The 22,209-nt window shown below is 38.3% G+C and overlaps 1 protein-coding gene across 2 annotated transcripts in view; it reads right to left on the reverse strand.

Annotated features, from left to right (window-relative positions):
* Positions 1-4,644, reverse strand: part of LOC150079820 (phospholipid-transporting ATPase ID-like) — a 194,797-nt gene extending 190,153 nt beyond the window's left edge. The window contains exon 1 of one of the 2 annotated variants that reach the window (XM_090383847.1): positions 4,535-4,644. The gene's annotated coding sequence lies outside the window, so the exon portion shown is untranslated. Of the gene's footprint in view, positions 1-4,421 lie in introns of both variants that reach the window. The other variant, XM_090383846.1, reaches the window with a different exon arrangement.
* Positions 4,645-22,209: the final 17,565 nt, after the last annotated feature.

Genomic DNA, 22,209 nt, shown 5'->3' on the forward strand with positions numbered 1-22,209 from the left:
TTTCAGAATTAATGACAGGTAAGCACGTATCTTTTTTTTTCCTATGCAACTCATCATGGCACATAATGAGCAGAGAGACAGCCTACTTGCAGACCACAAAGGTTTGTCTGCAAGCCCATCAGGAGGGAAGGGGTTCTGCAGATCATAATTTGCTAGAGGTCTACATTAGTAACCAAACAGGGTATGGATCTAAAATTTCCACTTAAATATATAATGAATATTATATAAATTAAAATTTGCTTTAGTAGTTCACTAGACATTTATGTTTCAACCTATTATGTTCTATTAAAACTCATTCCCGTTTTATTTCAGTGAATCAATTCCAATACTTTTAATTAACTTTTTTATAACCAGTAAGCTCCAGAATTTTAATCTAAACTACAGGTTTATTCCATATCTCACAGTCACATAATAAAAAACGATTTTACCATAATTCTGTAAAGTCTGATTCTTATGTCTACTATCTTTGAATTTGGTCTAAAATTATTATTCAGGATGCCAGTGGCTTGAACCGAATCTCTTTTGTAACTGTTATCTTCTGTTCCGTAACTAATATAACAAAAATATTTAAAATAGTCACTTGTAATTAATTTGATATTACTGTTTTTCTTCTAATACTTTCTTTCCTTGTACCCTTCTGGTAGACATGCAAAAACATGGGTGCAAATGAACCATTCTGATCCATTAAACAGAGATTTATCATGTCTATAATAGAAAAACAAGTAAAACACTTATCTTGAAAGGTGATGTGAGTTACCACTAGGTGGCCAGCAGTTTTAGAACACAAAAGATTTAAAAAATAAAAATTGTATGATTAGTAAATCAGTTTTGTCAATACTTTTTTGCTGCCTCTGTCAATAAGCACACTTATTTAAATATGTTCTATAGCTGGTTGGCTGTAGTCCTTGGTTAGCACATATGGACATTGGCACAAAAAATAAATAATAATTTCAAGCTCTTAGCAGTTATAGCTCTTAGCTCTTAAAGTACTACATATGAGAAACAGCAACTCCAGAGCAACGTATCAACTCTGTGGTACTACACTGACAGTGGTAGAGAATGAAAAGGACCTGGGGGTAATTGTGCAGGCAGATATGAAGTTCTCTGAGCAGTGCAGACAGGCTGCAAGAGTAGTTCATAGTGTCTTGTGAATGATATACAGGAATTTTTATAGCAGGGATAAGGAGCTGATTATTTCCCTGTATAAGGCAATGGTCAGGCCACACCTTGAGTACTGTATACAGGTTTGGAGGCCTCATTTCAAGAAGGATGTAGAGCTGCTGGAACAAGTATAGAGAAGGGCAACAAGATTAGTGAATGGAACAAAGGCTTAAGTTTTGCAAATTACAGTGTCTGGAGACTAGGCACCGGCGAGGTGATCTGATAGAGGTGTATAAAGCCTTGAATGGTTTGAGCATGCTCAATGCTGATGGGATTCTTCCTCTTGCTCAGAATAATCACCCGAGAGGGCATAAATTCAAATTGAGGAAAGACAGAGGTAGGATAGATGTGTGGAAATTTGCTTTTAGCCAGAGTGTAGTTGGTTGGTGGAACAGACTTCCATCCCTTGTTGTGGAAGTTGATAGCCTAAATAAATTTAAGGCTCAGCTGGTATTTTGAACGAACGGAGGGGTGAAGTGGAAGTTTTTTTTTGGCTGAAGCTGCATAAGCTTGTTTTCTTGCATCATATGCCTCTACAAATGCTAAAATGTTATGCTGGGTTATCTGCTGCAATAAAACATTTACAGTGAAACTGTAAACTCTTACTCCTCTAGTTACAATGGCTGTACTGAGTATAATGAGAAATTTTTTACTTATTTTCTTTTTTTCTGGTTTAAAGAAGTGGTCTCTATTTATTTGCATTACAGGAACAAAAAGTATCTTAACCTTCCACTGCTAATGTGGAATCTGACATATGTCACTTCTTAAAAAAATTTTTTTTTCTTCAATTTGTGTTAATAAAATAAAATCCTCCTATATACCTTTGCCCACCAATATTCTGTAACTGACTATACAGTATTTCCTGTTTTCATTTCGATATACTATGAATTATGTGAAAATTTTTTTTGTCTGGGGTTTAACAGATGCAGGAGAAACAGAGGTGTCTATTTTTTCTTCTAGACAATTCCTATGTGGCATCTGTAAGATGTCCACACAACAGCTGTCTAATCTTTCCAGAGAGTTAGCTTTACCAGCTAAAGGCAAACAGATGACAAAAACAAACAGTCATGTGGCATCTGCCAAGTGACATGCAGTCATCGGTTTCAATTTGAAGGACGAGTGACCTTAAATTCTAAAAAATATGATACAAACATTATTATTATTGGCTTCTCTCATTTATTTTTGTTCAATATTTTGTAACTGAGTTTAGCAGATCTTAATAACCAGAACACAGTTTTCACTTCAGTAAAAAAAAAAAAAAAAAAGGTAATTTTTTTTATAATTAAACCAAGTATGGCCTCTCGTGGACACCACACAGGTGTATTTGCTCCATTTAGGGGAGTGAACAACAGAGCGTTAATGAAGTTTTCCACGAATGACAAAAATGTCATGTATTTTGCAATTCAAATGCTTGTTTTGCTTTGTTCCTGTAATGCTCAAACTTTTCTTGACATATAACAATGAACTGAGAAGTGCTGCTGTACAAGCATGCTAAAAAAACATTAAAGAACTTCAGCATAAAATAACAGGCAATTTCCTACAAGTAACTTGAATATTTGAAAAACAGTGCTGCACATAATAAAGTAGAATGGGCTTATATACTAAAAAAATGGCTGAAAAAAAAGATTTTGAAAAATTAAGAGACATGTCAATTTTATAACTGAATTTTTTTCAATAATTATTCCTCCTCCTAGGATTTAAATAATTAACAGCAAACAAATGCTAATTATCAAATATCACAACAATAAAATGCTATTCATTTACTAAAAATAAAAAAGACTGTCAAATGTTTACCTTTATTGTCAGATAACAAAGATTCTGTAAGTAAAATTTAATATATTGTATATATCAATATTATAGTAAAAAATATAACAATAAATATATATATATATATATATATATATTTTTTTTTTTTTTTTTTTGCTGTAATAATTACACCATTATTCTAATATACAGAAAAGTGCAATGAAAAATAGCCTGAGGAAGTGATAACCAAAAGTTAATTAAAGCAACTACATATTGATAAACCACTGTGCTGAACTGTTTACACCAGTTTTTTATGCCCTGACAACTATTAATGTTATTTTTAATTTCCATTATGTTATAAAACTTGACTTACAAATATGCCATTTTTCAATTGTTCTGTAAAAGGTTCATTGTAATAGCCAATTTCTAAAAAAGCTTTGTCCAAGTCAAGTTGCTACAATGAAAGTATTGTTGTTGTATTGTTGCAGCCTATCACGTAAAAATGGGGGGAACCCCAAAAAAACTTATCAACATTGACCAAACATAAACAGCAAAAATTGGGGTGTGCGGCTAAAATCTGCACATGTAATGCATTTACGCACAATTGGCTAATTTCCAAATATGGGGGCCATGTATTACGTTACTTAGTCAATTTTACTCTTCTTCAATAATCAATTTTTTTTTTTTTCATCTTAAAATTAAGAATTTTGTTGATAAATTACTATTCTATTTTGGTTATATGCAGTATATTGGCTTAAAAAAAGCTTTGGCAAAAATCCATGAAATGCGCTATATCACAGCAGCCTTTAATTGGGGTTAAATTAGGAAAAAGCTGTTGTTGTTGTTGTTGTTTTGGTTTTTAGGAGCATTAGCAACTAAGGCCATATTGCTCCAGGATATGCGGTGGTCATTCCTTAACCTTTCCGCATCCTCCGTATTTGGTGGTGACGGGCTCGAACCCCGGTCTAATCAAGAAGCGTGTGCTACGCACTGCTGCTCCTTCCCACCTGGCTACGGAGGCGCCTGAGGAAAAAGCAACCGCATTTCAAAAGTTGAATGACACTATGCTGCATCAGTCGTTGCCAAGGGCATGAGAAGAAATAATGATTTTAACATATAAATCCACAAATATATACATACACCGGCTTTCGACGTCCATATAAGCTGCTACTTATCGCTGATACACTATATTCCGATTTTTATGATGTACTGTTGGTTAAAATAATGCGCAAAGGTTAAGAAGCTATCGATATCAGTACCATTACATTAAAAGATAAAACTACATTAAAGGTACACCCATATACTAAGGGTGTACCTTTATTGCAGTTTTATCTTTTAATTTTATTTGTTTATCAAAATAATAGCAACAACAAAATTTGATATTAAACCTGAAAATTGATAACATTCTGAATATAAAACACATTTACTGGCATATTTTAGGTGCTAATACTTATTACTATTAGATCCTATTTACAAACAACAACCGTTGCCAATAGCAACTTTTGACAACTAACCATAAAAATTATCTGATCTCAATTTATAATTCCATATATACAACATCCCGTATCTTAGTATGAGCCATGATTCCAGTCCACTAACCAGCCATATGAAGTCCGTAATTCCTTACCATAATTCGAAAAAATTTATCTAGGCATCCACACAACAAAATACTTCTACAAATCATTTTATATAAGTTTACATCGCATGAACACACCCATACGTCATATTAGACACATTTATCACTGCAAACACCAAAAACCCCCATGTGGAGACCACATACAGATACAACAAAATAATATTAATAACTGGGCGAATAATTATTGTTATATAAAATAAATTAAAATTGATTCCATTTCTCATAGTAATCAATTAACTGTGAAAAAATAGCTGTTAAAAGGCTATGATACAACGAATTCTTTGAAAGTATTTTGTTTGTCTCTAATGACCATGTAATTTAAACCTAATAGTTCCGAAAGTATCTCTGTGGATCACGAAATCCTTTCCAAGTTTGGAGGTTAACGGAGATTCGCCTGAAGTTATTTTGATCAATTAATCCACAAGAAAATCACTCATAAGCCTTATAAATAAAAAAAAAAAACTTGAAATTACTGTTGAATGACGCAAACAGAGTCTGATTAACAATGTAGTAACTGAGTAACAATGTAGAGTCTGATTAACAATGAAATTAGAGGTTAAAACTGAAGTTAGATCCTCTCTAATATCGAAAAGAAAATAGATTTATTATTGTCTGTGCTTTCTTGTGGGCCGATTTTATCAAGGACAGGAATTATTCCATCTTCTTAATTTGGCATAGCATTTAGCAGTAAACACTTTAAGGCCGTGTCAAGGTCTATCTTTTTTGCATCCAGGTTCTTAAATATCTTAATGTGGCCTTCAATTCTCTAAGATTTCACGGCTGTTCAGGCAGTTGAGGGTCCAGATGAAAAATAACAGATTTTTTTTTTTTTCTTTTGGCCGGTGCAGCATAAGCCTCAGGCTTCCTTGTACCATATGGCTAATAATAATAATAATAATAATAATAATAATAATAATAATAATAATAATATAGTACTTATAAATAAAAATTATGTTTTCATTTTGCCACCCCCTTCAAGATGACTGATGGTGTATAAGCTTGTACGATGCATCATATGCAACTAATTAGCATTAGCAAGAACACATGATGCAAGAAAGCAAGCTTATATAGCATCAGCCAAAAAAAAAACACACACACTCACCCTTCTCATTTCACTCATCCACCAGCTCCAAATGTTTGTCTAGTTCTGCCTTGAACCTATTTAAGCTGTCAACTTCTACAACGACAGATGGAAGTTTGTTCCAGCAATCAACCACACGCTTGCTAAAAGCAAACTTCCGCACATCTATCCTACAACTGTCTTTACTCAATTTGAATTTATGCCCTCTCAGGCGATTATTCTGAGCAAGAGTAAGAATCCCATCAGCATTGATCATGCTCAAACCATTCAAGGCTTTATACACCTCAATCAGATCACCTGGCAGGCGCCTAGTCTCCAGACATTGTAATTTGCAAAATTTAACCCTTTCTTCGTAAGAGCAACCCTTTGTTCCATTCACTAATCTTGTTGCCCTTCCCGGTACTCGTTCCAGCAGCTTTACATCCATCTTAAAATGAGGCCCCAAGACCTGTATACAGTACTCAAGGTGTGGCCTGACCATTGCCTTTTACAAGGGGATAATCACCTCCTTATCCCTGCGCAGAGGCGGATTTAACGGCGGGCGCACCGGGCGCGCGCCCTGGGCCCCGACTTCTGAAGGGCCCCTCAAAACCCCAACTTTACACTTTTTTTCTAATGACACCAAGTTTGGTTTCATATGTGCAATTTTAATTACGTACAAGTTTACAATCGGTGGTAAAACCTGATAGTATTTTTATATTCGCTTATTTTCATTATTTCATTACTACGCTTCATACTATACACATACTACGCTCTATACACATACTACACACACAAATGCTACAGGTGCTACAGCTTTGGTCACACGCCCAACACCTGGAAGCAAACAAAGCCTACCCGTGGCCATTTTTAAAAACCTCCATTTTAGTTAAGTGGATTACTATTAACCACAATCACCTCTCCATCCCCTTTTCTTCAAATGTATCATATAAACTTATCACTTCGAGTGTGCCAGATGGAAGGGCATTCATCTACAAAGACATTTTCCAGTAACCTGATCACAGAAGCAGTTGTTTTTGGGTTTCACCAACGTAACAACCGAGGATCGAGACCACCTCGGGTAAAATTAAAATAAATTGAATAATAAATTGTGAAAAATACTTTGAACAGCTAAGGTTATGAGGCGTCACCATATTGTGCCTCTCAATTAAGCAATTCAATAAATGGTGGATTTCTCTGCTTTGCTGGATAGAAATTATTTAAAAATACTAAATCCGGGAACAGTCAATTTCGAGTCAGTTATTAATCAATGTATTCTACTTTTAAAAATAAGTTTCACTAGCTCGAGATGAAGGCACACTCGTCCGTATGGTTCTTCCACCATCTAAAGGTCTATCCGAGCAATTATTTGTAGGACAATTCGATATAAATTTTATCAGCACAAACACCCCATAATAAGGATTTTGTGCAAAAGTACGAGGTTAGGAATAACTTCATAGTAACTCCATAATCATATGTGTTCTCCTCCAATCTCTTACTTAAAATTAGACACCATCCTTTCAAGGATTTAGACCAGATGGCCTGTTCCGATATTCCAATAATTAAATTTTAATTTCGTTCTCCGTTCAGTTCCATTTTACAGGCAAAGTCATAATCCGTGTTGACCAGTTTGTTTTTTCTTGAGACTTTTGAGTAGTTATTATTTCAGCTGGGTTGGTTATCAGCCATAAAATTAGACACAATCCTCTTAAAACAGTAATTCTATCAAATTACCAAACCACAGGGGTTCCCTCCAACCGTCCCCATGCTCCTCCAGCTGCCGACAGCTTCCAACTTCCGGATAATCCTCTTAGAACAGCCATTTACTTCTATCAAGTTCCTTAACCATGGGGCCGTTTACTTCTATCAAGTTCCCTAACCTTATTGACCCCATGTCCCTCCATCTGAGGACTGCTTCAAAATTAGCAGTCCCCTTCGGAGAAACCAATTGTTTCTATCAAGATCCCTAACCGATAAGCCTTGCCCGCCTCCTACCCCATGCTCCTCCAGCTGCGGACTACTTAAGAAGTTGCAAACAGTCGTTGGCCATTTCTGTAAAGCTTCCTAAACTCGGCCATTAAAAAGGATTTCGACTAAGCTGAGTTCTGGTCGAAAAAAAAAAGACAGTCTACTACCTCTTTCCAGATCAACCATCCGCTCAGACAGTCTTTCTTCCATTCGAATGGTCCTTCAAGCTAGAATACTCCACAGCTGGTACCAAACTGGAACAAGTCGTTTCAATTTGGAACAGGCTTTTTAGTTCGTTAGTCCTTTATATAGCAGTTCAACAATCCAAATTGTTCAATTCGTAATATTAGGGTACCGGAAATAAGTTTGCAACAGTTAAGCATTATTGCGTTTATTGTGAATCTGTTGCGATGTCCAGTTCATTATTCGTACATTAGATCTGACTCCTCTTCATGCTGAGACCTGCAGTTCAAAGAAGGTAATTGCTTTTTTCATTAGAGAAAACCTTCCTCGTTCCTGTTAGTTACTAGCTAATAATTATTATTACTAACATACTAATAATAATACTTTAATATTAAAAGGATATCTCTTCGCCATTCGGTACAGTTCCTCCTTTCAAAAACTAAAGCGTTATTCTGCGAATGGGACACACGGTACAAACTTGCAACGACACCCGTGTGATAAAGGTCCCACCTGTAATCCAATCCTCCCATATTCAGCAAAACATATCCCTGTCAACGAGTCTAAATGCCTCACAAATCCCAGTTTCACGAATCATCAGATAGTAAAATCTAAAAGAGCCATATCAATGGGTCCTGTTGACCGCACAGTTGGTCCTGCTCTTCTAGTAAGATCTTCGCTGTAGTAAGATGGTGAAGCTCAGTCTTTTTTGGAAAATCATCAACTCCCCTTCAATTAGGACATTAAGATGATACCCTCTATCACCTGGAAGTGTGTTAAGATTCATATCGTGTATCTTATTCGCGGAATAACGGTTTAGTTTTGTAAAGGAGTTTGTCTTTTTTAAACTGAAACATATTTATCTTTTCGTCGTATGAAAGATTATTTAAATGATATGCGTGCGCGAAGCAAGAAGCAAAAGCATCTTTAGCATTGTCACATGCTCCTTGAAAGGGCTGCCATTAGTTTATACAACATGCAGGTATTTTGAAGTAAGACAAACACGAAAATTTCATTTAACACTTTTATTTTAAAAAGTAACACTTTTATTTAAGAATACTCTTTAACAAAACTTCTGTACAGTATTTTGGAAAGACTCGTAAATATACATGAAGACGAGCAAAGTAACTGGAAAACATTTACATAAACTTAAAAATCACGTTCATAAAAACAGTAAAAACGTAACATTCTTCATAAACAGAACACATAAACATGAAATTAGTATGATAATCTCAAAATAAAATTAAACGTACATATATAAGGTAAGATGGTGTAAAACTGCATTCGACAAACCATATGTTCTTGCACAATTAGATGAAATACCGTATTTTTCCGATTATAGGCACACTTTTATAGAAACGTTACCTCTAACATTATTCTGTTTCGCAATTCAAAGCCAATCTTGTGATAGTAAGGAATTGGCATAGACATTGGAGACTTGGTTGAGCAACCTGAACTCATTCATAGTGCAGCAGGGTCCAAAAGAAGGATCTTCGCTTCCCATCGCCTATTTACAGCGCATTTTCCATGCCGGTGTTATCGCTTACCCACTTCAGGTAGCAGGTGACTCTAGTATACACTCCGGGAAACGTGGGCCCTCCACATCTGTAACCAAAGGACACGATTCCGACCAAAGTCCATCCAGAGCCACGGCGATTAATGAACAGCGGTCCACTGGAATCTCCCTGTGAACAGAAATATGTAAACATTTTTATTTATTATAATTAAAAAGTAATTTAAATTAAATTAATTATTTTTAATTATAATTAAAATAAGTTCCAATACGAAACAACTTTTTAAATATTTTACTAATTATCAAATGAAATTTTAATTTAATTATTTTTAATAATTTAAAAGTTAGTTAAAATAAAATTAGTTTAGAATACAATTTACGAAAAAAAAAATCTTTTTACTGAATCGGGGACTCTCAACAGCCCTCGAAGTGTGTCAACTCCAAGGAAACTTCCCTCCACCAATTCCGAATTTTGATGCTTCACTGAAAATCTACTTTTATCATTCTTAGTTAGTTTTCTTACCTGACAAGCGTCTCTATCTCCCTCCTTCAGCCCCGCACATAAAAAGTCCTCTATCAGTCCACGTGGGAGAGGCGGATTTAACGCCGGACGCCCTGGACCGCCACTTCTGAAGGGCCCCACAAAACCCCACACTTTACACTTTTTTCTAATGACACCAAGTTTGGTTTCATACGTGCAATTTTAATTACGTACAAGTTTACAATCGGCGGTAAAACCTGATAGTATGTTTATATTCGCTTATTTTCATTATTTCATTACTACGCTACATACTATACACATACAACGCTGCATAGGCCCCCCCCCCCTGCATAGGCTCATCTGAGCAATAGAATCGTATTTGCTCCTTTGTACTTACAAAGGTTCTCCTGCAGTGCAGACTTAACAAATACGCGTATATCGTGTTGTTGAAATTATATTAAGATAAAATTAATTCCTGTTGTTACATCAGCGCCTGGATTTTCGTAGTTTATGAATAATTTTTGAATTTTAATTAATCGTTAATTTATTGCGCTATAACGAAAAATCTCTTCTCTAGTATTCTAATCATTCAGACTATTAAATTTTATATTTTTCTTTTCATTGGTAGACTACCAATGGTAGCTAGAAAAATGAAACGACATCTATCAGGGGTTTAAAAAAGACAAATTAAAAAAAGACGCGAATATAATATAATACATATATTATGTTCAAATTTTATTGGAAATAAAACATTAATAGCACATAATATTTTTTATTTATTTAAAAAAATGGTTAACATGTATTTTTATTTTCCCTGTCTCTCTCTGTTTTTTTTAAGGGGCCCAATATTTTCTTCTGCGCCCGGGGCCTCAACCGACCTTAATCCGCTTCTGTCCCTGCGAGAAAAATTCCTGTATATCATTGACAAGACACCGTGGGCTACTCTTGCAGACCGCCTGCACTGCTCAGAAAACTTCATATCTGCCTGCACAAATACCCCAGGGCCTTTTCACTCTCTACTTCTGTCAGTGTAGTACCACACAGTTGATACGTTACTCTGGGGCTACTGCTTCCCATATGCATAATAATAATAAGAAGAAGAAGTGCGCGATTATGGCAGTGGTTACGACGGCAGACCACCAATATCATGGATCCGAGTGCGAATCCCGAGAAAAAAAAAGAAAATGTCGCTTAATCGGATTTACGTCTCCAAGATCAAAGTGAGGGCTGAATCTGAGGGTGAAGCATCTAGTGTCGCTTCCAATACCTACCACCTACCATTGGATACAAAAAACCAAGACTAAACAGGTCAACCTCCATAACTGGTTAAAGAGGAGACGCAAAAATTAATCCACTTACTGCATCGAGGTAGTGCAGGATAAAGTCGCTCGCGTTCGAGCCTTAGGCAGAGGAGTTGGCTCGAAAAGTCGCAGACAGCTCGCGGACAACAGTGGAGGAAGTGTCGCTGGCTTCCGTATAGCCACAACTGAAAGGAAAGACCACCCAGCCCAACCAACTGAAAGTGCTTCCTGCACAAGAGCCCTAGTGATCACCCAGGAAGGAAAGAAGAGAGCAACGCAGTAAGTGTAGCATCGAAATGAATACGTTCATCATGCGAGCATACTACGAAGCTAGAGAAACACATGACAATGCACCAAACGAAACTATACACCACGTGGTCGGACCAGTTCCCGACTGTTCAGGTCACCGAAAAGCAGACCACACAAGGACCATTGGCACGAAGAACCTGATAGCTCTTGCAATCGTGGAAAAAATCAAGCTGTGAGTGACTAACTACAAAGAATTACGAATACAGACATGCCCGTGCCCTTTGGAGAGATCTACAACGAAAGAAAACCATGGACTTACATGGGATGACAGAATGTGAGATTCAGGAGGAAGAATTAAAACAGTCGATCAGGAAGTCCCACAACTGACAAATCCCAGGAACAGATAACATCCACAACTACTGGAACAAGAAATCCAACTAAACCCAGGGGTCATAGTAGAGCATTTTAGTCAGATGGTAAGGAACTCTGACATAATTCCAGGGTCTGACTCAAGAAATTACCTACCCGAAGGCTAAGAAAAAAGACACTACAACCCGGCAAAATAAAGACCGCTCACCAATCTCCCAACAATGTACAGCAACTTGCCCAGCAACATAACTAACAAGATATCAGATGACTTGGAAAGCCAAAACATCATGGCAAAGAGCAGAAGCGATTTAAGCAGATGAGCAAAGGATCCCATGAGTCCCGCTACTGACGTGCTCCTTCGGGATCAGAGATTGGACCACCACTGAGCTGGAGGAGATTGACCAGGGTAATCACGAAAAAAATCTATCTACACCAACCGAATTCGTCTGTTGAGACACTGACCATAACCCCCCCCCCCAAAAAAAGAAGGGACTAAATGACCTCATTGTGTAAGAGGAGAAGCCGATTATGAAGTTGCGGGATTACTTGCAGGAAAACACAACACTAATCTAAGCCGTAAGAAATATAGACAAACATCACATAACAATGAACCTTACCTAGAAGACCCCACTCTCACAGTTAGAAGAAACAAAGACAGAAGTTTCGGTGAAAAAAGCACTCCATGGCAGACACTGCGATGAGCTCTGTCAAACATACATAGATAAGATGGCTTCCATCACATGACTCACCAACGGGCTCTTCCGCAGATTAAAGGATTTATGCTGCCTGTCCAAGACAAAGTAATCAGCATCAAGAAATACATCGTCAATGACCATGAAGTGACAGACAATACATGTCGACAATGCCACTAGCAGTGGCGTAACTATGCCAATGCGGTGCATTGCGGCCCACGACAGAAACGGGCCCACTTCCCTCCTGTCCGAAACAGAAAAAATTTAATTGAGTAAAATTGTAAGTTTTTTTAGTTATGTTTATGATAAAATTTACTGTGTCTGCTAACAATATATTTTTTTCACGCGAAGCATGTTTGTTATTAGCTAGCTGCACAGCACAAGCGAAACTGTAGTGAAAGGAGGTGAAATGGTATTAGCATAGCTGCTGCTGTCAGGGCAAATTTTAAGGATTTTTTATTTTTACCAAAACAAATATTTTCAGGGGGGGACACTTTTTATAGTTACGACACTGCCCACCAGGCTACAGAACAATCCACACATCACCTCGGGATGCAGTTGATCCCGAGGTGATGTGTGGTACCCACTACCCAGACGTAGTACACTCGGAGACATCACGAGATCGTCAGAATAATAAATCAGAAGTTAACGAAATAATGCCATTTGATCAAAGAAAAAAGAAAGTGTACGGTATTACCAGTGTGAACCCTAGGCCGTATTAGAAACCCCTACTCAATAATTATAGGGGACTGTGTCATAATAACGGACAAGATTATTCCGCACAACAGCCCACATCTACAAGAAGAAGATGACTACGTACCTACCTGAAATAAGTAAACACTACCACACCATCACCATGTCAATCACCGACATGATGCCAAAAAGCCTTCATAAGAACTGAACAGAAACAGGCCTCCCAGAGATCACTTATACAGCATTCCAGAACACTGTGATCCTGAACACCCGTAGGCTAGTCAGAGGGTTAGTATTAGTTTTAGTAGTGGCATATGTTTAAAGAAAGCAAACTTACAGAGCATCAGCCAATAACAAAAAGAAAAGAAAAAAAAAAACATCAACATTATCCAACCTTCCCATCCAAGAATTTGTTAAGTTCTTCCTTGAATTTATTCATACTGTGCACTTCCAGAACAACAGATTGAGGTTGTTCCTACAAGAAACCACTCTCTGGCTGAAGGCAAACTTTTGCACTTTATCCTGGAAATATTCATATTCAAACTGATAGCCTTAGTTGCTAATGCGTCAATAAAAATCTAAACCAAACAAACAAATTATTCAAACTGATGCCCTCTCTCGTTTGCAGTCTCGGAAAGAGGAAGAATGCCATCAACATTGAGTTTAGTCAATCCATTGTAAGACTTAAATACGTCAATCAGGTCTCGAAGGTAATTGCAGAACTGAAGACTTTCTTAGTAAGAGCATCTTTTTGTTCCCTTCACTAATCTAATCTTGTTGCCCTTTTCTGCATCCGTTCCAACAGAACTACTTTCTTCCTAAAATGAGGCTTCCATCCCTGTATACAGTGCTCAAGAGGTAGCCTAACCATGGCCTTGTATAAAAGGATTATCACGTCCTTATACCCGCTACCAAAGTCTGACATGCTATAAACTGTCCTGGCAGCCTGTCCACGCTACTAAGAGAACCTCGTATCTGGTTACACAATCACCTCCATATATTACACAATCATATCTGGTTGCACAATCACCTCCATGGAGGTGATTGTGCAACCAGATATGAACGACAGCCTTTTATTTTCATTTACCACAACGCTGACGTGTGTGTGTGTGTGTGTGTGTGTGTGTGTGTGTGTGTGTGTGTGTGTGTGTGTGTGTGTGTGTGTGTGTGTGTGTGTGTGTGTGTGTGTGTGTGTGTGTGTGTATACTGTGTCGGGGTGGTACCTAGGCATGTGCCCATCTCCACCTAAAACATTTTAACAGAAAAACTGTAAGTGGGCCTGAATTATAGCTAAGAAATAGAATATTCAAAAGAAGAAAATTTTGAGATGGATTCAATTTTGAACAATGATCTAAAACTAATAACTGAATTTTTGTATAGGAAAGGTTAAAATTGTATTAAAGAAGTGTTTGTGTGTATAGTGTGTTGTTAATGTCAGGTCACTTTGCCATCAGGAAGCAGCTGTCATCCACAGCTGCTAAGTGATGCCCGTCCCCGGCACGTGGAGCCGGACCTGCTCTACTATTATGATCTTTAGTGCCAAAGCACAATCCTGCACCCGACAGAAAAAGTGCAATACTGTCGGGTGCCAACATTCCTGGTCTCAGGTTGCCCAAACCCAAGAGCCAAGAAGGAAAAAAAAAAAAAAAAAACCACCGTAGTGGTACATGTTGAGGAACCACAGATCAGACATATAGCTTCCTGATCTGAAGCTCCCAACCCAGATGCATTTATGCATTATTCAAATATGCTGCCAGCTCAACCTCCGACAAATTTCTTATGATCGTCCTTCTGGTGAACACAGCAGATGCGAACCTCTGCAAGGCCTGAAAACTGGAAGCGTCATTCAAAAGCACCTGCACATTATCCTCAGTGATGTTAGTAAGTTCACTGAAAAGTCGGCTCCGCACAGATCCATACAAAGGACAAAGAAATAAAACATGTGTCCAAGATTCCGCCTCGCCGCAGGAACACCACGGATCAGGCTCCAATCCTCGAGAATGTAGTTTTTCACGAAAGGACCCGTGTCCTGTCAATATATAGTTGGTATACATCGAAGGATGAAACCATGACGACACTGTTTTTGACATTGCAAAATCTGCTGATGGGATTAACTTCCTCGTTACCTGTCCTACCTCAGAAGAGCCCGACCGATTCCTCCAAACTTCAACTAATGAACTCCAGATTCTAAGTTTTTCTTCTTTGACGTTGTTAGTAAGGTCAACGGAAATGTCCAAACACTCAGTCGAAATTCCCCTCCTCAGTGCGTACAGCATTCCCCGATACATAATATACAGGGTGTTTCAGTTAAACGTTTCAGAACTTCTAAGAGGGGTAGGGTACATCCTCACAACTCGAAATCATATAGCAATGTGGGGTCGGAAATGCTTTCCTGAAGCAGTGTTGTACACAGAAGCACCATAAAAAGAAAAGAGACCGTAAGTGAGAAATCGTTTTAATAATACATGAAAAGAAGCAAAAGGTACATGGATTAAAGTAAGTGTTCGAAGTTTCTTCAACCTCGTATTGCTTTCGCACAGTGGTACCTTGGAAAATGTGCTACAAATCCCCTTTTTCCTGCTGAAGTGTTGCTTTCCGATGAGGCATCCTTCACAAGGGAGAGAATTTTCAACATGCATAACGACCATATCTGGGCGGTCGAGAACCCGCATGCAATACGACGTCGTGCAGCACAGATTCGATTTTCGGTCAATGTATGGGCCGGTATTATGGGAGATCACCTCATCGGACCTTACCTGTTACCGTGTCGTCTAACCGGACCTATCTACTTGATCTTTCTGCAGCAAGTATTGCCACAACTTTTGAGAGATGAACAGATTTCTGCATCGACGCAACAGACAATGTGGTTCCAACACGATGGAGTCCCTGCCCATTATAGCGGAGATGTTCGTAACTACCTGGATGTCACATTTGGTCAACAGTGGATCGGACGTGGTGGTCCCGGGCGTTGGCCTGCTCGGTCACCCGACCTATCATGTCTTGATTTTTATTTCTGGGGTCATATGAAATCGCTAGTTTATGACACCCCTGTTGACAATGCTGAGGAGCTGGTTGCAAGAATCGCAGTAGCTGCCGAAGAAATTCGAAATTCGCCTTCAGTATTCCAGAATGTTCGGATGTCCATGCGTCGGAGATGTGAGGCGTGCATTGTAGCCCGTGGAAGAAACTTCGAACACTTACTTTAACCCATGTACCTTTTGCTTCTTTTCATGTATTATTAAAACGATTTCTCACTTACGGTCTCTTTTCTTTATGGTGCTTCTGTGTACAACACCGCTTCAGGAAAGCATTTCCGACCCCACATTGCTATATGATTTCGAGTTGTCAGGATGTACCCTACCCCTCTTAGAAGTTCTGAAACGTTTAACTGAAACACCCTGTATGAATCCAATGGAATGGTTCCTGCAATGACCTGCAACGCTGCTGTTGACACAGTTCTTGGAGCATGTGAAAAAGCCAATAACATTGATCTCTGCAGTGACATGAGTTTGCTTCTGATTCGGACCTTATTTACTGCACCCATCCACACTCCTGCCGCGTAAGCCACTATTGGCAGAAAGACAGTTCTGTAATATAATATCATAGTTCTTTTGTTAAGCCCCCATTCCTTCCCAGAAATCCGAATCACTGCAGAGGTGAATTTCTTGATTTTTTCATTTAAGTGCGACACATGCAAATGAAAACCCATCCTGTCATCCAAAATCACTCCTAGATATTTTGTATTAGAAACTAGAGGAATTTGTTTTCCCTTTAATAGCACTCTGGGCGGACGGTTGTAGTCAAAGTGATTTTTGAACACCATAAAGTTGGTTTTTTTGGGTGAAATTTTCAACCTGTTTAAGGTGGCCCACGCGGACAAGTCATCCAAAATGTTCTGTATTTTTTGCTCCAGTATTGTTCTGGACCTTCCAGAAACTCCCACAACTAAGTCGTCCCACAGAGTTCATATCTTTATCTGGGATTATTGTTATCCATATGCACTACATTGCATTTATCAATATTAAATTTCAACCGCGATGCCCTTGTGGGTAGCACAGTTGGTTGGATTGCCGTCCTCACCACGCCATGGGGAAAAGACATCAGTTGGGTCCCGTCGATGACGGGAACTTTTATGGATCTTTTTCACAATGTGGCTGCTTTGTTCGGTCTCAGGCGAGGGTAGCATGGTTTTCTCCCAGAAATTCTGATTTTACGTCCAGTAAAGAAAAAATCGACCTCGGAACACACGGAATTTAGAGCCAATAGAAAAGGATCAATATGGGCTTAATCGCTGATTCTCTTAAAACCAACAACATCAGCTGCCCTTTCTCTGTCCACAGCCTAATTGCTCTACATCTTGCTGCAGTAGCTTAGCATTACCATTAGAATTAGTATTAGTAGAGGCATATGATGCAAGAAAGCAAGCTTATGCAGCATCAACCAAAAAAAAAAAAAAAAACCACTTACATTTCACCCCTCCGTTCGTTCGAAATACCTGTCCAGCTGAGCCTTAAATTTATTTAGGCTATCAACTTCCACAACAAGGGATGGAAGTCTGTTCCACCACCAACTACCCGATGGCTAAAGGCAAATTTCCGCACATCTATCCTACATCTGTCTTTCCTCAATCTGAATTTAGGCCCTCTCAGGTGATTATTCTGAGCAAGAGGAAGAATCCCATCTGCATTCAGCATGCTCAAATCATTCAAGGCTTTATACACCTCTATCAGATCACCTCGCCGGTGCCTAGGCTCCAGACACTGTAATTGGAAAAACTTAAGCCTTCCTTCTTAAGAGCAACCCTTTGTTCCATTCACTAATCTTGTTGTCCTTCTCTGTACTCGTTCCAGCAGCTCTAGATCCTTCTTAAAATAAGGCCTCCAGACCTGTATACAGTACTCAAGGTGTGGCCTGACCATTGCCTTATACAAGGGAATAATCACCTTATCACTGCTATAAAAATTCCTGTATATCTTGACAAGACATCATGAGCTACTATTGCAGCTCGTCTGCACTATCAGAGAACTTCATATCTGCCTGCACAAATACCCCCAGGTCCTTTTCATTCTCTACCACTGTCAGTGTGGTACCACAGAGTTGATACGTTGCTCTGGGTTGTTGTTTCCCATATGTAGTACTTTACATTTGTCAATGTTAGTCTTCATTTACCACCTCTCAGCCTATCTGCTCAACCTTTCCAGATCCTGTTGCAGCAGCATAGCGTCAGTAGTGTCCCTAACAACCCTGCCAACCTTTGTATCGTCTGAAAACCTGGACATTAAACTTCATATACCATTATCAATATCATTTATAAATACAGAAAACAATAATGGACCCAACACTGAACCCTGAGGGACTCCGCTAATAACATTAGTCCACGATGAGCAGTGTCCATTGATTACCACTCTCTGTCTTCTGCCCCTCAATCATCCCTTTATCCATAGCAGCAATTTGCCTCCAATGCTACACTGCTCCAATTTGTGCAGCAGTCTTCCATGCGAAACAGTATCAAAAGCCCCTCTAAGATCCATATATAGAATATCAAAGTTATTCCCTGCATCCAGTTCTTTTGTGACTGCATCATAGTATCAAATCGAATTGGTCAGGCAAAGCTTCCCCTTAACAAAACCAGGCTGTGTCCGAGCTATAACTGAAGTCTTCTCTAGATGATCCTGCAGTGCTTCTTTAACCAGTGCCTCCATTAATTTTCCTGGAACAGAAGTTAAACTCACAGTTCTATAATTACTTGTGTCAGCCTTTGATCCTCCTTTGTGAACAGTCATATTTGCACATCTCCAGTCTATGGGTACCTCCCCGAGTCCAAAGAAGCTCTCATAATTATGGCTAAATGTTTGCTTACTTCCATTGTTGCCTTCTTTAATATAACTGGTAACTGGATAGATCCTGTCCACCCCAGGTGCCTTTTTTATGTTTATCCTCAAAAATTTCTTCTCCACTTTCCTCTCAGTTATTATAAAATCATCTTGCTCACTGCCAGAGTTTACTTCACCTCTGGCTTTCCCCTTCCTGAATAACTCCTCATGTGTGAATGTAAATGCAAAATACTCGTTTAGTTTGTTAGCCACCTGAGCAGGATCCTCAACTGTTGAACCACCAATATCCAGTGGAACATTTATTATTATTATTTTAGGGTTGCCCGTAATTAAATACATTAACCAGTATTTGTATCTGTAAATTGCGTATGTTCTATGGTTGATTTGCCTGTTTTGCTGGACGAAAAAACCCCAGTTACTGGGGAGAAAAACCTTGCTGTCTACGCCTGAGACCAACTAACTCAGTCATGGACTGAAAAAATCCCATTAAAGTTCCTCGCGTCATCGACGGGATTCGAACCCAGACCTTTTCCACCCGGTTTGGGGAGGACGGTGACGATACCACTGTGCTACCTGCGCAGACTATCCAGTGGACCAATCTGATTCACCCCTTTCCTTCTAGAGTTTACATAGGTAAAGAACTCTTTTCTGTTTTTCTTTACATCCTTTGCCAAGGATTTCGCATAATCTGCCTTTACCTGCGTAATCTCCTTTGTGACTTGGTTACAGACCAGTTTATATCTCTTGGTTACAGACCAGCTCTTAGTATGATGTCTGTCATTAACTATCCTGTCGACCGTTGTATCATCTGCAAACTTAGTCATTAAACCTGATAAATCTTCGTCCAAGATAGTAGTAACCGGATATAAAAGTACCCATCGTGGGATGGGGAAGAACCCATTACCAAAAGAAAGAGTTAATAACAATAATAATAACTTGCATATTACCACAGCCTTTCTTGCGCTTGGTAGATAGACAGATTATGAGAGTTTGAAATTTTCAACAAGGAGCTAATGCTATTAGGCATGAGTATGTTGTATCTGTTAATTGCGTGTGCACAATAAATTATCGGTTTGTAGGGAGGAGAAAGTTATACATCGATAATGGGATATTGAATTTTTTTTTTTTTCCAAACAAGGTTAACATTTGTGGATATACATTGGTCCATGATGGATCAATGTACTAGTCGGGAGAGTCTGATGGTCTTTATAATGTGATTAGAATGTTTTTTTAGGAAAGAAAATGTCCCAGTTTCTGCAAATAAAAAGCCTAGATTTAACTTCTGCTACTTACTGATAGAACTGTTTCAATAAGTTCGATTTCTAATGGCCTTCAGAAGGAAAAACAGTTGATATAGTGCATTATAGTGTTTAAATACGTTGGATGCTAAAATTCAGAGGCATCAAGAAGCAGCCAAAAATAGGAGAAAAAGTTTAAAGCTAACTGAGATAGAAAATTTTAAATAATAATTTTTAATATGAAAATATTTTTCTAAAACTAATTTACATTTTAGTGCAGTGGTGTGGGATCTTCTTTTTTCTGCATTAAAAATGTATTGGAGAAATCCTGACCAGAGAGGTCTTGGTGATTGGGACATTGTAGCTGACTTCAATATCAAGATGTTCTCTTGGGACCAGTACTTCGATTAGAACAAAATATTAACAACCAGAACACTAATATTTGGACACAGAAATAAGATTAAATAGTTTAACCAATGCATGCAAACATCACGTGCCAGTCCTTTTTGTTTTAACATAAGAATGCCGCAATAAATTACAAATGGACTGGAATTTGTAATCGTGACAACTTAATATTTTGAAAAACATTTTTAAAATTTTAACAATCAGAACACTTTAAAATTAATTTTGAAAAGAAAATACATTCACTGTAACGTCATTGCAACCCAACTTGGACAAAGCTCTGGACCCTGCTTTTCAAAGACTGGAAAACTGAGTACAAAGAGAGTAATTTAAGCACTCTCAAGGCCTCACCAAAATTTTGTGCTCCTGGATTGTTTGGTAATTATTTTAATTTTGGTATTTATCATGCAGTAGGAAAACATAATAATACCCTTTACAATACTACATATTAGTTCAGTATACATTAATGCCATTATAATATGAACTGCTCGTATACATTATGCCATTATTGCAATGTGTGCATTATGAGACACGGCAACTAAACATAAGTATATTTTGTCAATAATTGTGATTCTCTTTCTATTGGTTTGCTGTTTGCTGGACAAGAAATCCGAATTTTCTGGGGAGGGGGGGAAGGAATCATGCAACAGTCGCCTGACCGATTAATCATACCACACTGAAAAAATTCCTCGCGGCATTAAGGGAATTCGAACTCAGATATATTACACCTGATGTGGAAAAGCGGTGATTATAGCTATAGCACCCTGGCACCCGAGAGTGCTGTATATAAGCAGGTTTTACGATATGACGGGTGTTTGAAAAGTTCGTGGTCTGAGTAAGAAGAGTTTATTTAATGTTGCTTTTAACATGTTGACCTTTACAATCATTACACTTTCACCATCGATGCAGCATGTGTTGATTCCAGTTGCGAAGAAAGGTTTCTCTGGAGCCTCCACTGCACCAATGATGTGACTGCCGGTTTTACAGTTTATTGGCGCATCAGCAACATGGGCTCTAATGCACCGTGACCGTTGATGGGAAAATGAATGCCAGCAAAGTATTTTTCAATTTAGGAAATAAGTAAAAGTTCGATGGTGCTAGAACTAGGAATTTTAGGGAAGGTTCAAGATTTCAAAGCCATACTCATCCAGTGCAGCCATGGAAATAACAGCCTTGTGAGCATGTGCTTTGTCTGGGTGGAACATGATAACATTGCTGACTTTTCTCATCATTTGTCTTTGATATTTTCATGCAAGGAATTCACAAGGTCTGCTAATATGCCTATGTGACTGTCTGGTATTTTCTGAAGGTAATCCACATAACACTTCATCAGCATCCCAAAATACTGATGCCATCATCTTGCCAGCAGAATGAATCAAGAACCAGAACCGTGTTTTCAGTGTTTGAGCTGCTCCTGTGTCTCTGGCTAAAATTGATGGACCAAACCCTCATCCATGGTCTCAAACCTTTCAAGGAAATTTACTGGAACTACTTGACATTGACAAATGTTTACTCGACTTATCAACATTTGTGAATTTTTTTTATCTGCTGTCAACAACTTTGGGACACTTCATACTGCACGATGCGTCCCAAAGTTCTGATTTCACAGTGACTGATTTTTTCTATATTTCCTCATTCACACAAATTTGTTGACTTCGGTACCTGTAATTATAAGATGATGTTATT

This window comes from Mastigoproctus giganteus, chromosome 10, assembly GCF_048544385.1.
Source record: "Mastigoproctus giganteus isolate SK-2022 chromosome 10, ASM4854438v1, whole genome shotgun sequence".
Classification (NCBI taxonomy): Eukaryota; Metazoa; Arthropoda; class Arachnida; order Uropygi; family Thelyphonidae; genus Mastigoproctus; species Mastigoproctus giganteus.